The 17,320-nt window shown below is 32.0% G+C and overlaps 1 pseudogene; it reads left to right on the top strand.

Moving 5' to 3' along the window:
* Positions 1-373: 373 nt before the first annotated feature.
* On the top strand, positions 374-16,366 carry LOC149573209 (cysteine-rich receptor-like protein kinase 3; annotated as a pseudogene).
* The last annotated feature ends 954 nt before the right edge of the window (positions 16,367-17,320 follow it).

Here is a 17,320-nt window from a genome sequence, read left to right as displayed (position 1 = left end):
TGCAAATAATATCATTACAGATGCTGTCAGAGATTTCAAGGACATTGGAGTTATGATGCAAAGTACACACGAATCCCATAATGAGAAGGGATGGGATTTTGAAGTGCCTCAAAAAATTGCTTATAAGATGATTAAAAGCCCTAGAGATGTTATTTTCAAAATTGTTGTGCTAACATTAATGAAAAATATCTTCGCTGCTAGCAAGCTTGAAGGTAGGAAGGTTCAGATGTAAATTACTAAGGTTGGGGGGATAGGAGACAGTGAAGAAGAAATGGGTGTAGACTTGAATCGACTAGAGCGAACAAAGATTGAAACTTTTAAGGATAGAATCGCGATCTAGTTCCTATTGAAAGATGGGGGATTTTTATCGTATATGCAAGCAATGGTGGGTTATGATGAAAATTGTGCTCTTCAGTTTATGAATGGATGGAATGACCGCAAAGTTACTATAAATGGTATCAAATTTCAAGTGAATGACGAGGTTATTGTGATCGCCACTGGGTTGTCCTTGAAAGGAAAGAAATGGAAGAAGATCATGAAAATGGTGGACAAAGCAAACATGAATAACGTTTTTGATGAGGATGAGGAACCTGTTTGCTATAGGGGAGGCTTCTTAAGGGATAAGCTACCAACTCCTCAAGATGATGTTTGCTTGGTTATCATGAAATACCTCACGCTCGAAGGCAGGTTTGGAGTTTACTATTATTATCAGTTCCCCATACTAAACCATTTTAGAAATAGAGATTTTATTTCTATCCTATTCTTTATGTTACACTCGCTTGAGGATATGATAAATGATGTAAGGGAGAAAAGAACCAAGGGTAATAATTTCACTATCATTCACTAGGGTCTGATTTTTTCACTTTACCAGTTTCATGTTGCCCTCTGTCGCCCTAGGGTTTTTGTTGTTGATAATCAATGCCACCACTAGAATTTCCCTTTGAGTACGAGCACTAGAACTACAATTTACATGCCACACCCTTCCCCTAGTAGATATAATAAGAAAAAGAAAAACCCAGACCTGACAGTTGAACAAAATGGTCGTTAAAAATCAAAATTGAAAAGCCAATGGAAGTGGACATTGGGAAGTCAGAGGAGGAGGAGGGAGGAAATGGTAGGAGAAGGTCAGGAAGGCTAGCCAAAACACAAGCAAGATATAAACAAAAGGCTAACAGATTTAGGGTTGAGGAGGTGGAAGAGGAGAATTCTAAAAATAATGAAAGAGAATTGGAGGAGGAGAAACTCTTGGACTTCAAGAGAGAAAAGGGGAATGAGGAGAAGGAAAAAAGTGAAAATTCTATAGATAAAACCCAGATGTTTGCTAGTAATGCCAATACCATTGAGATGACGCATGTGTCAGCTAGATTTATCTTGCAACCTATTACCTTATGTGAAGATAGAAATAAAGTGGATAACTCCCCCATTACATCTCTTCCCTGGCTAAGGAAAAAATCAATGTTTTTACTAACCCCCAAGTTTTACAGGATGAAAACTAGCCATTGACAAAGACTAAGGAGGCGCATAAGAATGTTGAAAAAGGAAACATAGAGAAAGAGGAGGAGTAGAATGAGAGGAATGCACAAATTGAGAGAAGGGTAAAATCCTTAGAGGATGGGTTTTACTCCTCTAAATTTTCCTTGGACGTTACACATGCTGCTGCTACCACCATTCAATTATTGGCGCAACAAGCTCCTCTATAAGTTCTTGGCTGAGGATTGGACTAGAGTGCTTTTGGCTGGGAAGGAAAAAGATAAAGATGAAAAATACAGTGGTGGTTCCTAGGGGTATTTTAGTCATAGTTGTTTATTGGTTTCTGATGCTACTTGGTTTGCTGGTTTACAACTTATTCACTGACTTGGGTTGGCTTGTTTATGCCAACAGATTTAAAAAATTAAACTTTAATAGTATGTTTGGTACTTTAGACTTTAGATTTAGTATAGATATTATGTTGATAGGTGTAAATGATAGTGTGATGGTTTTGGACTGGGTTAGTTTTGTTTATGCCAACAGTTCATGTTTTGAACAATCATGGTATGCTTACTACTATAGTTTCTATTCTAGTTAGTAGTTTCTCTATTAGTGGTGTTTTTGGTTAATAGTTGTAGTTTTCTGTTGTTTGTGACTACCATCTGCTTGTTTTGCTAGTAATGTGCTAGTTAACAACTTTTTGGTTGTAAGGGCCAACCCCCTTGTTTTGGTCGCTTTTTATTTCAAAAACTATTATCAAAAATTTGAAATGAATAAACCTTCTATGTACCATTCAACTAGATAAATGTTTAATATCCTATTTCACTGTCAAATTGTCAAATAATATGTCAGATCTTTTATTTAGTTTGTACAACTCCTTCATTGACATCAGTGCAACAAACTTTATCATCTTAAAAATAGTTTCTTGGACAGATGGAGATAAGGAGTTATGTCAATGAGAATGCACTAGAAGAATGTTTTAACTCATGTCATATCAAATTCTAAAAATATTACTCCATTGTCTATTTCTTTGTATCCCTACTAATGAGTAGAACCTTGTCTCCAATCCCTCTAAATTCGATTTGCCCTAGATGATAATTTTTTGATAGATAATGAAGAAAATAATATATCTGCAATCAGTAATAGAAATTATTTGAAATGCCTATCCCTATACCTATATACTTCCTCTTGCTTCTATATGCCAAAATTTGAGGAAATTGCATATTTTGAGTAGTAGTATATTAGAGCTTTAAAAATAGAGAATGATTGTGGCAAATAGCAGGCCAAAGAAGTCAGAGAGTTATATCCCTGGAGAGGTTAGTTTGATGCTTGTATTTGAAAAACAATTGGGAAATTGAACATTTTGAGCAATTGGATTTGAATTGTATATTAGAGTGATTAAATGCTTATTGCTACATAAAGATTTAAGAAATTTAATTGGTCATTTATTTCAATACTGACATGCTCAAATTATTTTAGACATGCTATCGATGAGAAGAGGGTGATATTATTCATTGCCACTTCAGCTAGCTTTCACATCATAGTTTTCATAGGAGGAATACAATGATCTGGGCCAAAAAAAATACGAAAAGCAAGAATCACACACCTCCCCAAAGAAGATCAAACTACATGTGTCTTATGGGTGGGACAGTTGCTACCATTGGTAAAACATCAACTTCAAATGCAAATCTATGGTGGTTTGGTTCAGCCCAGTGCCTCCTTCAATACAATTAACAATGATGTTTACAACCATTTCTATAGTTACTACTATTCCATTCTTTGCCATTTTTTTCTATAGAGTGAGAGTTATATGATGTTTTTCTATAGAGTGAGTTCCAAGAACTATGCACATATATCCTTACATAGATTACATGGGATAAGCATGAGTGATTTCCTAAGATAGTAGGATCAAGATTTCATCTGGGAACAACTATTTGCATAGGAGCATAATCAACAAAATAGTACGAAAATTCTAAACTTTCATTCTTTTGACAAAGATAGAAATAGAAAATAGAAAGTTCTAGAATTTAATTTTTGTATTTTTTGACTGGAAAAAAAAGAAATAAACCCAAGGAAAATTGTTATTGACCAATAGAAAAAAATAAATTATTGTACAAAAACTAAATTTAAAAATAAAGTTTTCTAAACCTTAGTATCATCATATTATTTTTACTTTGCAAATTAATAGAAGAGGGCTAATGAAAACATTAGTTTCCTATAAGGCAACGACTAATAATCTTCATGGTGGGAAATTCTTATCGATGGACATTTAAAGTAAAGGATTTGAAGTCGAGTGCAAAATAAAGAAATATTTCAAGCACCTTTTTCAAGAGTAGTTTATTTCTATTAGTATTTAATGATCAATCTTTCTGATAGAATGATATTATTGTTATTAGTCATTAGTCAATTGACACGATAAATATAGATCGTATAGGTAGTGTAAAACTCACCAGTTTCCTTTTAAAACACTCCACTTGGATTAAATGACCAACCCAATAGACTAAAAATCCAAAAGTCCAGTACAAAATCACTTTTATCATTACAAACCAAATCAATCAACCTGACTACAAACATCCACAACAGGTGTACTCTAACAAATAAATGAACAAATCCTTAAGATTTTCTTATCGATGGACATTTAAAGTAAACAATTTAAAGTCGAGTGCAGAATGAAGAAAGATTTCAATCACCTTGTTCAAGAAACCAAATCAATCAACCTGAGCACAAAATTCCACAACGGGTGTACTCTAACAAATAAATTAACAAATCCTTAAGATTCACTTATCGATGAACATTTAAAGTAAATGATTTAAAGACGAGTGTGGAATGAAGAAATATTTCAATCACCTTGTTTGAGAAACCAAATCAATCAACCTGACCACAAACTTCCACAACAGGTGTACTCTAACATATAAATGAACATATCCTTAAACTAAATCATCACTTTTGTCATTACAAACCAAATCAATCAACCTAACCAAAAACTTCCACAACAGGTGTATTCTAAAAAATAAATAAACAAATCCTAAATAAATGATAAACAAAACTTATAATGGCACTAACTTTAAATCTAACAAGGTGATGAGTGAATCTTAAGGATTTGTTCATTTATTTGTAATGACAAATCTTGTAAAGATTTTTGTGCACTTTTGGATTTTCTGTCTGCATGATTTTCAGGTGAAAGCACAAACCTGTGTCACCATTTGCGATATTAAGAAGGGTTATGGCCTAAATAGTTACGGTCGTATTGGAATGGCCGAACATGTTCCAGTTGTACATACGTTGCAGGTGTCCCCGTCGACGTGGCATGCAGGGTTACGCTCGAAAAACTTATGGCTGAAAGGGTTCCAGTCATAACCCCCATGTATCAAATGACTCAAAATATCATTAAAAATAGCCAAAAAGTGGTTGACGGCAATTTTATAAGCCTAGGGATTTTAGTTCTAACCCTTTCAGTCGAAACAGTTACGACCAAAATTGTTTCGGTTGAAACTACCTATGTGGCAGCCACACAAGCAAAAATAAGAACTTTTACAAACTTCTCACTTTGAAGGCCAATTTGACTTATTAAATTGAAGTTTTTTTAAAAACTAAAAATATAGTTTTGTAGGTCTTGGAGTCAAGATTATGATCATATAATTTTATTATCATTTTGATTATGGATAATATGTCATAATTTGAAAATATTACAAGTAGGTATTTTAAGATTCAGAAAGATGTCTATTCAAAAATAAGAAAAAAATAGTAAATCATGTTTAAAATTATTTTTTAATGCTGCACTAAAGGAGAGAGTCTTCTTCAAGAATATGTAATTTGTTTTAAAAAAATATGTAAATTTGATGGAAAAAGTTTGAGTGAAGAAAAAAATTGTCAATTTCTGATAACTTTGACTTTAACCAATTATAACTTGAAAAATATTAGCCAAATTTCAATTTTTCTTCTTTGGTGCACTAAGTATACATGTCAACTCTAACATATTCCAAAATTAGACCAAAATATTAACATTTGCATATATTTGTTTGAAGGGAAAAAAACTCTATATTTTCAATTTTTTTAAAAATTAAAAAATAAACTTTTAAAAATTAAAAAATAGATAAAATCTTCAATCAATTTGTTTAAAAAAAATTACAGACATAAAACTCGTCTAATTTTACACATTTTATTAGTTTACATCATCTTCAAATTCTAAGCACAAATGCCACTTTTATGTCGTTAAAGTTGAAGACTTTAAATTCTGATATCACTTTTCCTTTATAAAAGGTGACATAGGTTTGTACTTTTACCCTTTCACCAGCAGACTGAAAATCCAAAAGTGCAGTACAAAATCACTTTTGTTATTATAAACCAAATCAATCAACTTGACCACAAACTTCCACAATAGGTGTACTCTAACATCACTTTTGTCATTACAAACCAAATCAATCAACTTGACCACAAAAATTCCAAAATAGGTGTACTCTAACAAATAAATGAACAAATCCTGAATAAATGATAAGTGAATCTTATAATGGCACTAACTTTAAATCTAACAAGGTGATAAATGAATCCTAAGGATTTGTTTATTTATTTATAATGACAAATCTCATAATGATTTTTGTGCACTTTTGGATTTTCAGTCTATTAGATTTTCACTAGCAGACTAAAAATCCAAAAGTGCAATACAAAATCATTTTTGTCATTACAAACCAAATCAATCAACCTGACCACAAACTTCTACAATAGGTGTACTCTAAAAAATAAATGAACAAATCCTAAATAAATGATAATTGAATCTTATAATGACACTAACTTTAAATCTCACAAGGTGATAAGTGAATCTTAAGGATTTGTTCATTTATTTGTAATGACAAATCTTGTAACAATTTTTGTGCACTTTTGGATTTTTAGTCTGCTGGTGAAATCAAACAAACTATAAATCCAAAAGTGCAGTACAAAATCATTGTTATCATTACAAACCAAATCAATCAACCTAGCCACAAACTTCCACAACAAGTGAACTCTAACATCACTTTTGTCATTACAAACCAAATCAATCAACCTGACATCATTTTAATTTTGACCTAAAATAAGATATTTAGGAAGGAAGTAAGGGCAAAATAGGGTTTACATGGGGAGATCGAATGTATAGGCAATGAAATCGCAAGAGGGTTTAGTGTCATTACATTTAATTCAAATCCCTTATTATAATGGCACTAAACTATCCTACAATTTTGTTGCATGTACACTTGACCCCCCACACAAACCCTGTTTTTCCCTTATTTCCTAAATATACTATATTAGTTCAAAATTAAAATGCAATAAATGATGATGGAACCACGACAAACTGAAAATCCAAAAATGCAATACAAAATTACTTTTTTCATTCCAAACCAAATCAATCAACCTTACCACAAACTTCCACAACAGTTGTACTCTAACAAATAAATGAACAAATTCTTAAGATTCTCTTATTGATGGACATTTAATGTAAAGGATTTAAAGTTGAGTGCGAAATGAAGAAATGACTTCCACAATAGGTGTACTCTAACAAATAAATGAACAAATCCTTAAGATTTACAATTTGTGGTTAGGTTGATTGATTTGGTTTCTTGAACAAGGTGATTAAAATCTTTCTTTACTCTACACTTGATTTTAAATCCTTTACTTTAAATGTCCATTGATAAGTGAATCTTAAAGATTTGTTCATTTATTTGTTAGAGTACACCTGTTGTAGAAGTTTGATTGATTTGGTTTGTAATGACACAAGTGATTTTGTACAACACTTTTGGATTTTTAGTCTGCCAAGGTTCTATCGTCATTTCTTGCATTTTAATTTTGAACTAATATAATATATTCAGGAAGGAAATAATTGAAAAATAGGGTTTACATGTGGGATCAAGCATACAGGTGACAAAATTGTAAGATGGTTTAGTGCCATTATATTTGATTGAGATCCCTCTTTGTAGCAGCCGTTTGATGGTTTGTCAGCAAGTGCAGAAAATCTTAAAGAACACAAACTTCCACACAGGTGTACTCTAACAAATAAATGAACAAATCATTAGGATTTGCTTATTGATGGACATTTAAAGTAAGGGATTTAAAGTCAAGTGGAGAATGAAGAAATATTTCAATAACCTTGTTCGAGAAACCAAATTAATCAACCTGACCACAAACTTCCACAACACGTGTACTCTAACAAATAAATGATTAGTTATTTAGAAGTTAGAGTACTGGACTTTAGGATTTTCACCAGCAGACTAAAATTCCAAAAGTGCAGTAGAAAATAACTTGTCATTACAAATCAAATCAATCAACCTGACCACAAACTTTCACAAAAGGTGTACTCTAACATCACTTTTCTCATTACAAACCAAATCAATCAACTTGACCACAAACTTCCACAATAGGTGTACTCTAACATCACTTTTCTCATTACAAACCAAATCAATCAACCTGACCACAAACTTCCACAACAAGTGTACTCTAACAAATAAATGAACAAATCCTTAAGATTTGCTTATCAATGGATATTTAAAGTAAAGCATTTAAAGTCGAGTGTGGAATGAAGAAAGATTTCAATCACCTTGTTTGAGAAACTAAATCAATCAACTTGACCACAAACTTCCACAAATCCAAAATTGCAATACAAAATCACCTTTGTCATTACAAACCAAATCAATCAACTTGACCACAAGCTTCCACAATAGGTGTACTCTAAAAAAAATATGAACAAATCCTTAAGATTGAGTTATCGATGGACACTTAAAGTAAAGGATTTAAAGTCAAGTGCAAAATGAAGAAAAATTCCAATCACCTTGTTAGAGAAACCAAATCAATCAACTTGACCACAAACTTCCAAAGTAGCTGTAATCTAACAAATAAATCAATCCTTAAGAAAATTTTAAGGATTTTTTCATTTATTTGTTGGAATACACCTGTTGTTGAAGTTTGTGGTTAGGTTGATTGATTTGGTTTGTAATGACTAAAGTGATTTTGTACTGCTCTTTTGGATTTTTAGTCTGCTAGGGTTTTGTCGATATTTCTTGCATTTTAATTTTAAATTAATATAATATATTTAGAAAGGAAGTAAGGGAAAAGTAGGGTTTACATGGGTGATAGAGCATATAGGCGATGAAATTGCATCAGGGTTTAGTGCCATTATATTTGATTGAAATCCCTCTTTATAGTGGTCGTTTGATTATTTGTCAAATACATTTCTCGAACATGGTGATTGAAATCTTTCTTCATTCGACAACACTTGAGTTTAAATCCTTTACTTTAAATGTCCATCGATAAGTGAATCTTAAGGATTTTTTCATTTATTTGTTAGAGTACACATGTTGTGAAAGTTTGTGGTTAGGTTGACTGATTTGGTTTGTAATGACAAAAGTGATTTAGTACTGCACTTTTGGATTTTCACCAGCATAATGAAAATCCAAAAGTACAGTACCAAATCACTTTTGTCATTACAAACCAAATCAATCAGCTTGAATGCAAACTTCCACAACAGGTGTACTCTAACAAATAAATGAAGAAATCCTTCAGATTCGCTTATCGATGGACATTTAAAGTAAAAGATTTAAAGTTGAGTGCAAAATGAAGAAAGATATCAATCACCTTGTTTGAAACTAGTTTATTTCTTTTAGTATTTAATGATCAATATTTTTGATAGAATAATATTATTGTTATTAGTCATTAGTTAATTGACGTGAAAAATATAGATTGTATAGGTAGTGTGAAACTCACCAATTTCCTTTTAAAACAATCCCAAAAGTGCAATACAAAATCAGTTTTGTCATTACAAACCAAATCAATCAACTTGACCACAAACTTCCACAACAAGTATACTCTAACAAATAAATGAAAAAATCCTTAAGATTCACTTATCGATGGATATTTAAAGTAAATGATTTAAAGTCGAGTACGAAATGAAAAAAGATTTCAATCACCTTGTTCAAGAGTAGTTTATTTCTGTCAGTATTTAATGATCGATCTTTCCAATAGAATGATATTATTGTTATTAGTCATTAGTTAATTGACATGACAAATATAGATCGTATAGCTAGTGTGAAACTCACCAATTTCCTTTTAAAACACTCCCAAAAGTGTAGTACAAAATCACTTTTGTCATTACAAACCAAATCAATGAACCTAACCACAAACATCCACAACAGGGGTACTCTAACAAATAAATGAACAAATCCTTAAGATTTGCTTATCAATGGACATTTAAAGTAAAGGATTTAAAGTCAAGTTGGAAATGAAGAAAGATTTCAATCACCTTGTTCGAGAAACCATATCAATCAACCTAACTATGCATTACAAAATCACTTTTGTCATTACAAACCAAATCAATCAACTTGACCACAAACTTCCACAATAGGTGTACTCTAATAAATAAATGAAAAAATCCTTAAGATTCACTTATCAATGGACATTTAAAGTAAAGGATTTAAAGTAGACAGTGAAATGAAAAAAATATTTCAATCACCTTGTTCGAGAGTAGTTTATTTCTATTAGTATTTAATTATTGATCTTTCCGATAGAATGATATTATTGTTATTAGTCATTAGTTAATTGACATGACAAACATAGATTGTATAGGTAGTGTAAAACTCACCAGTTTCCTTTTAGAACAGTCCCAAAGGTGCAGTACAAAATCACTTTTGTCATTACAAACCAAATCAATCAACCTGACCACAAAATTCCACAACAGGTGTACTCTAACAAATAACTGAACAAATCCTTAAGATTCGTTTATCGATGGACATTTAAAGTAAAAGATTTAAAGTCAAGTGTAGAATGAAGAAAGATTTCAATCACCTTGTTTGAGAAACCAAATCAATCAACTTGATCATGCAGTACAAAATCACTTTTTCCATTACAAACCAAATCAATCAACCTGACCACAAACTTCCACAATAGGTGTACTCTAATAAATAAATGAACAAATCCTTAAGATTCACTTAGCGATGGACATTTAAAGTTGACTATAGAATGAAGAAAAATTTCAATCAGCTTGTTCGAGAAACCAAATCAATGAACCTGACCACAAAGTTCCATAACAAGTGTACTCTAACAAGTAAATGAACCAATCCTTAAGATTCACATAGAGTACACCTATTGTGGAAGTTTGTGGTCTGGTTGATTGATTTGGTTTCTCAAACAAGGTGATTGAAATCTTTCTTCATTCCACACTCAACTTTAAATCCATTATTTTAAATGTCCATCGATAAGTGAATCTTAAGGATTTGTTCATTTATGTGTTAGAGTACACCTGTTGTGGAAGTTTTTGGAGCTTAAGATTTTCTTATCGATGGACATTTAAAATAAAGGATTTAAATTCGAGTGCGGAATGAAGAAAGATTTCAATCACTTTGTTCGAGAAACCAAATCAATCCACCTGACCACAAACTTCCAAAACAGGTGTACTCTAACAAATAAGTGAACAAATCCTTCGATAAGTGAATCTTAAGGATTTGTTCATTTATTTCTTAGAGTACAACTGTTGTGGAAGTTTGTGGTCAGGTTGATTGATTTGGTTTCTGGAACAAGGTGATTGAAATCTTTCTTTATTCCACACTCGACTTTAAATCCTTTACTTTAAATGTCCATCAATAAGTGAATCTTAAGGATTTGTTCATTTATTTGTTAGAGTACACCTATTGTGTAAGTTTGTGGTCAAGTTGTTGAAAATACAAAAGTATTGTACAAAATCACTTTTGTTATTACAAACCAAATCAATCAACCTAACCACAAACTTTGACAACAGGTGTAATCTAACAAATAAATTAACAAATCCTTAAGATTTTCTTATCGATGGACATTTAAAGTAAAATATTTAAAGTTGAGTGTGGAATGAAGAAAGATTTCAATCACCTTGTTCAAGAAACCAAATCAATCAACCTGACCACAAATTTTCACAACAGGTGTACTCTAACAAATAAATGAACAAATCCTTAAGATTTCCTTATCAAAGGATTTGTTCATTTATTTGTTAGAGTGCACCTGTTGTGTAAGTTTGTGGTCAGGTCGATTGATTTAGTTTCTTGAAGAAGGTGATTGAAATCTTTCTTCATTCTGCACTTGACTTTAAATCCTTTACTTTAAATGTCCATTGATAAGTGAATCTTAAGGATTTGTTCATTTATTTGTTAGAGTACACCTATTGTGGAAATTTGTGGTCAGGTTGATCGATTTGATTTGTAATGAAAAAAGTGATTTTGTACCCCACTTTTGGATTTTTAGTCTACTATGGTTCCATCGTCATTTCATGCATTTTAATTTTGAACTAATATAATATATTCAAGAAATAAGTAAGGGCAAAATAGGTTTTACATGGGGGATTGAGCATACAGGTGATGAAATCACCGAAAGGTTTAGTGTCATTATATTTGATTGAAATCCCTCTTTATAGCAATCATTTGATGGTTTGATAGTGAGTGTGGAATGAAGAAAAATTCAATCACCTTGTTTGAGGGTAGTTTATTTCTGTCATTATTTAATGATCGATCTTTCCATTATGATGATTGATCCATTGATAAGCAAATCTTAAGGAGCACAAACTTCCACAATAGGTGTACTCTAACAAATAAATGTACAAATCCTTAAGATTCATTTATTGATGGAAATTTAAAGTCGAGTGCGTAATGAAGAAAGATTTCAATCACCTTGTTCAAGAAACAAAATCAATCAACCTGGCCACAAACTTCAACAATAGGTGTACTCTAACAAATAAATGAACAAATCCTTAAGGATTTAACAGTACAAATCATTTATTTGTTAGAGTACACCTATTGTGGAAGTTTGTGGTTAGGTTGATTGATTTGGTTTCTCAAACAAGGTGATTGAAATCTTTCTTCATTTTGCACTCGACTTTAAATCCTTTACTTTAAATGTCCATCGATAAGAAAATCTTAAGGATTTGTTCATTTATTTGTTAGAGTACACCTATTGTGGAAGTTTGTGGTCAGGTTGATTGATTTTGTTTGTAATGACAAAAGCGACTAAAAATCCAATAGTACAAAGTCACTTTTGTCATTACAAACCAAATCAATCAACCTAACCACAAACTTCCAAAATAGGTGTACTCTAACAAATAAATGAAAAAATCCTTAACATTCGCTTATCGATGGACATTTAAAGTAAAGGATTTAAAGTTGAGTGCGGAATGAAAAAAGATTTCAATCACCTTGTTCAAGAAATCAAATCAATCAACTTGACCACAAACTTTTACAATAGGTTTACTCTAACAAATAAATGAACAAATCCTTAAGATTCGCTTATCGAGTGTGTGAAAACATGTCTTTGGTTAAATTTGAAAAAGGCTTGACAAACCATCAAATGGCTGCTTTAAAGAGGGATTTCAATCAAATATAATGGCACTAAACCCTCCTGCGATTCCATCGCCTGTACGCTCGATCCCACATGTAAACCCTATTTTGCCCTTACTTCCTTCCTAAATATATTAGATTAGTTCAATATTAAAATGCAAGAAATGATGACGAAACCCCGACAGTGTGCAAAATGAATGTACAAAGACATAAAAGGGAACACTTCTAAGGCAAACAGACTCAAATTGCCAGTGAGCATTAACTGCATGCAAATGGATAAAAAAATACAAATGAATGTATAAGATATATGATACAATTGAAATTGAATGTACAAGATTTATATATAATTGCATCCAAATGGACACGCCATGCCACATTATCAAATGGACCAAAATCTATCGGCTTACCAATGCAATAGACTGAAAATCCAAAAGTGCAATACAAAATCACTTTTGTCATTACAAACCAAATCAATCAACCTAACCACAAACTTCCACAACAAGTGTACTCTAACAAATAAATGAACAAATGCTTAAGATTCTCTTATTGATGGACATTTAAAGTACATGATTTAAAGTCAAGTGTGGAATGAAGAAAGATTTCAATCACCTTGTTTGAGAGTAGTTTATTTATGTCAATATTTAATGATCGATCTTTCCGATAGAATGATATTATTGTTACTAGTCATTAGTTAATTGACATGAAAAATATAGATCATATAGGTAGTGTAAAATTCACATGTTTCCTTTTAAAACACTCCACTTGGATTAAATGATCACGAAAGCTCCCATGCTAAAAATCTAAATTGTTTACCGTAATTAAGATGATGGTATTGGTCATTTGAGATCTTTGATTACAATTTCAATAGTCATTAGAACTCATATATATATATATAATGAATTCAATAGTCTCTCACTAATGGACGGTGTAGCAACAAAGATTCATGTAGATTGTGTTCAAAATACAACTTGAAAACACACACTATAATATTTGACAAAGGTAAACATTCAAGAATACGAAACACATTCCTAATCATACCTAATTAATTCCTAATTATCATTTTGTTGTACTAAGAAAGATTCACCATCACTTTCCTTCCCCTAACACTCCAATATTAAATTTAAATGATATCACCTTGTTTGAGAATTCTAATTTAAATAAAATTATTTTAAATATAGTATACTATAACATATATTATTTTTCATTCATATTTTAGATAACTAATTTTGTTATATATTAAATCATGTATTAAAATTTATTCAAGTAAAAAAAGGTATTTTCTTAAAAATTCAATTTATTATTTTATAATAATTTATATAAGATATGATAATGAAATAAATAAAATATTTTTAGATAAATAGTATTATTGATAAGTTTATGTTAAAATGAAATTCATTATTATGAAATATTTAAATGTAAAATTTATAAAATAAATTATATTTATAATTATATAATTTTAGTAATAAAATGTAATAAATTATTTAAGCCATATTAAAATAATATATAAGTTATGTCTAAATCTTAATTTTCTTCTTATCATTATATAAATTAAATATATAATAAATTTATTAAATTAAAATATGAATTATATAATATTAAAACTGGCGAATGCAAAGCGACCTGCAAATGGCTGAGGTTCAGATCGTACTACAATTGTCAGAGAAAAACTTTCATCACAAGTAGAAAAAATCCATCAGTATTGTCAAGGATCAGGGGATGGTTATTCAAAATAAACAGGGTTATCAGCGTTCACTACAATCTCAGAATCTTCAGGATCATCGAAAAAGGAAAATGTGAAGGCAAACACAAATGCATCTGCATTGGGACTTCTTGGATTATCATTTCAGCGATGCCCTTTTGTTTATACATTTATGTATAAAAATATAACCAAGGTATGTTCAGAAGCTACGGTGTTGGAGAAGCTAAGACATCAAGGGATTCAATAAAAGAGAATCTCATAGTTCATGTAGTGCATTGTTTATACATTTTTGCAATTTGAGAATATAGGCTACTGGATGTATAAAAGTATGTTATCAATATGCAAACAGTAGTGTTTTTTTTATTATGAACTAACAAGAAAGTTTGTGTCTGAGTTTCTCATAAGAGAAGATGCTTTTGATTCCAATTTGATGTGGAGAAGACTTATATACAATGTGTTGGATCAAAGTCTGACAATGCTGAGATTTTCTCTTGGTCTCGTTGTTCTTTGAGATGCAGATTAGGAAGTAGGGGATGCCTCGGAAGTAGGGGATGCCATGATGCATGATTATGTTGGTTGGCCTTCATGGGGGAGATTGTTGGGATATAAAGCCCAACAATCATTGTGACTATTAAGCTTTTGTGGCTCTTTGCTAGAAGGTTGTATGTAAATGTATACATAGACATATGACTGTCATGTACTAGCTTAATCAAATATTTCCATAATAAATATTTCCATGCTCAAGTGTTCACGTAGGAAAGTTTTGTCGAACCACAATAAATATTGTGTTTTGTGTATTTGTCTTCTTTGTTTACTGTTTCATTTGTCTGCTTGTTGAATATTTACAAACAATTGAGAATGCTTTATTCGTCATGCATTTATATGTAGATGGTAATAATGCATCTATTTGCATGAGACCTAGTAAACCCACTTACTCTATATGAGGTCATCCGACTAAAACAAAAAGCAGGCTGGCTACTCTAATTCACTTGAATGTTTTCAAAGCATGGAATATAAGGAAAGGAAACATACGCACGTAGACTTGTCTATTCCCTTAGGCGGCCACCACAGAAACAAGGTAAGCATATTATTACAATATTCTCCTAAAGATAAAATTAATATGCGCGACATATTCTGATCTAGAGAAATCTGTGCAACAGTGAATACAGAAACCGCAACGGAACTCCGCGGACCGGTAGATTTTGATTACAAGATCCTCCGAAAGGCAACCGATAATTTCAGTGCAGAAAACAAGATTGGAGAAGGAGGGTTCCGCCAAGTATATAAGGTGAGTGAGTAATTGCTACGAATTGGGTTCTAAAGCATGTTTTATGTCAATTGGAATCCATTATCTGAAAAATGGTTCATTTCGTTGCAGGGCACGTTAAAAAACGGCAAAGTCATTGCGGTAAAGTCCGCGCGCGATATCAGAATTCGAAAGCGAAGTAAAGCTTGTATCAAATGTTCATCACAGGAATCTTGTGCGCTTGTTGGGATGCTGCAATCAGGGACCGGAGAAGCTTCTTGTCTACGAGTACATGTCAAACAGTAGCCTTGACAGAATATTATTCGGTTCGCAATTTTATCCCCTATTTCGCCTTTTAATTCTCAAGTCTCTCGTTTTCTTTGTAATAAAAATAGGTTGAATGCAGGGCAAAGTGAAAAGATACTGAGCTGGAAAGAAAGATTTGATATTATATTGGGCACTGCTCGTGGTCTGGCATATCTGCACGAAGATTTTCATGTGTGTATCATCCATCGCGATATCAAATGCAGCAACATATTGCTCGACGACAACCTTCAGCCTAAAATCGCAGACTTCGGACTAGCGAGACTTCTTCCCGACGACAGAAGTCATCTTACGACAAGAATCGCAGGGACTCTGTAAGAAAACATAAAACTATTTGTCTTACTTAGAAACTCGCCCAAGGACACCTCATTATATTAAGACTTCAAATCTATATTTCGGGGTAATAAAAAGCAGCCCATTTTCAATATATGCTAGTGCATAACACAAATGCTATTACTTTATTCCGTGGACCCGCTCCAAATCCAAATCCAAATTAAACCCTCCCAATAGCATGTTGCTAAGCATTCTGCTACCAAAGCTTCCAGACTTGAAACTATTCAACAAAAGGCTATCCTCAAAACCCAACCTTCTCTGTCTTATTATGAGAGCCATAAATCTACTTGACAGTGAGTGAACAAACCCAGCCCATTAACTCGCAACTCAAGAGGCATGGATCTACTTATAAGCAATTTAATTTAGATTTGGGTCTGGGTGTCAGCCTCTAATCTAAATAAGTTCAATGGCTCAAACCCAATCCATAATTAAATCTATACTTTATTGTGAAGATTCCAACATTGTTCTTGAAGTTTACAAGTGAGATTAAAAATCCATTTTCTAAGACTGGGAGGATATGGGAAGCTTACCAGAACAGTGCAAAGAAATATCAAACATAATGAAAGACGGCCTTAGCAGCTCTCATTTCAACAGCATGTTGCTTTTGCAACTTCCGCTCAATCGTTAGCATGTCTAAGTGGAAGCATATAAACTGAAAATCTTCTAGATCTTCTAACATTATTTTGTTGATGTTTGCAAATCTCCATGATAGCTTACATTTTAATGCACACATAGAGCCCACAAACAACCAGGGAACTCCCAAAAACAAATCAAAATATTGATAAAGAAATGCATTGCACACACAATCTAGACACCTTTCCCTTCAATAAGTTCAACAGAAGACAAGCTCTAGATGATGCAAAAAATATTTATGGCATTTTGGAAGCAGAAAATAAATTTGAAAACATCTAGTACTCTCATTAGAGCAATCCACAAGTT

This window comes from Cupressus sempervirens, chromosome 2 (genome assembly GCF_028749045.1).
Source record: "Cupressus sempervirens isolate cs-2001-9-10 chromosome 2, ASM2874904v1, whole genome shotgun sequence".
NCBI lineage: Eukaryota > Viridiplantae > Streptophyta > Pinopsida > Cupressales > Cupressaceae > Cupressus > Cupressus sempervirens.
This window is presented reverse-complemented; position numbering and strand designations above follow the sequence as displayed.